This window comes from Rhagoletis pomonella, unplaced genomic scaffold (assembly GCF_013731165.1).
Source record: "Rhagoletis pomonella isolate Grant_MI unplaced genomic scaffold, Rhpom_1.0 Rhpom_scaffold_01300, whole genome shotgun sequence".
Taxonomy (NCBI): domain Eukaryota; kingdom Metazoa; phylum Arthropoda; class Insecta; order Diptera; family Tephritidae; genus Rhagoletis; species Rhagoletis pomonella.
In genome coordinates, this window is record NW_023459854.1 from 36,175 (window position 1) to 37,930 (window position 1,756).

A 1,756-nucleotide genomic window follows, 5' to 3' on the forward strand; every position below is an offset into this window, starting at 1 on the left:
TTTTTCAATTTTGAGACAGCAGCGAGGGAGGCAGTATAATACGCAACACACACAAATTTAAAATTTTTACATAGCAGCGCGGGATAACAAAAGCAGTAATATCTGGTACAGTCATCCAAGGACTAAGGCCGAATTAATTTAAGTTTATATAAATATCTACATACATCTTATATACATACACTTTCCTTATATACGCACATTAGTATGCACACAGTGAATTTTCTACTAAAAATTTAAATGAAAATTTTAATTTTTCATACCACCTAGTTTCTAAATATAAAATTTAAACTTTTTTATAAGTATCCACCTAGGTACATAAGTGCTAAGCTCAGCCCTAGACTTTGTTGCATTTTTCTAATGCGTTTTTCTTCCAAATACACTAAAATTTAAAATATTTCAAAATTTCTAGCTATATAAGAGATTCAACACATTTTCATATCATATATTTATAAGCAACTTAACCTATTTTCATACGCATATAAGCGGTTTATCTTTTTTCAAATTAGATATAAGTGATTAAATAATTTTTTTATCGGAAACCATTTTCAAATTAGTATATAAGTTGACGTAAGTGATTCAATGAATTTTTCGTTTAATTTTGAGTACCATATACATAAGTGATTTATATTTTTCATATACAATTTTTCGTATTACACTGCTTCAATTCCCTTGCTGTTTAAATAATTTTTAAATCCCCGTTTGGATTACATACATTCATATATTCAAACGGTTTACTTTAAAAAAAAATATATCATACTATTTTTCACATAATTATTAATATTTATTAGAATCTCTCTTTTCCCCACTTCGCTTACTAGCAACAAAAAAAAAAATATTTTTCCATTGAAATTCATATTACTATATCTAAGTGACTTTTTGAACTTTTAAAACTTAATTACAACTTTTGCATTATTAGTTATAAGTGCGCGGATATCATCACAAATTTGAATTTAAAAAACACAGAGAATCTACAAATTTAAAAATGTAGTACCATACACCTGTGTACAGAATAAGGAAAAAACTGCTTTGCCTAAAATCAAACATTAAAATAAAATAAAAACCAAATTTTAATCAAACTAAACTCTTTTGCATTGCATGTGAACTGCACGAAAATACCCAATAGCCCGACTGCATGAAAAAGCCCTTTTTATTGCATGACAAATTTCAGCCGATGACCTACTGAGAATAACATAAGTATTTTTTCACAATTCGATTTTTTTAATATTTTGACTTTAATATGGTGAACGATGGCTTGTTTTGTAAATATGGGCCTCCACTTCTTTGAGACTCGCCGGTTATGAGCGAATTCGATATACAATTTATAGCATGTAAAGCAGATTTTAATAAGATTACTAAGCGCATTTTACAAAATAGACCGTTGTCTACGAATGCGAAAAAATTAAACGAATACAAATATTTGCTTATTACAGCTTACAATAATATTTTACTACTAGTTATTGGCAATAGTTCGTCCCATACCAGTAATCTCAAGGAAGTGCAGGGTAAATTAGCCCGCTGCAAGGAACAGTTAGCAAAGTGCTTTATTAAACTGAATTGTCGTGTTAGAATTCCACCTGACAAAATGACACTAAAAAATTTTTATGAACAGAAACTTAGGCTGACTGACACTGACCCGGTATATGTAAGAAACTATCGTCTGCCATATATGAAGAGATAACTCGCCAAGTTAACAAATTACTAGATAACAGTTTAATTGAAGGAAGTTATTCAAATTACAATAGTCCCCTAATTTTGG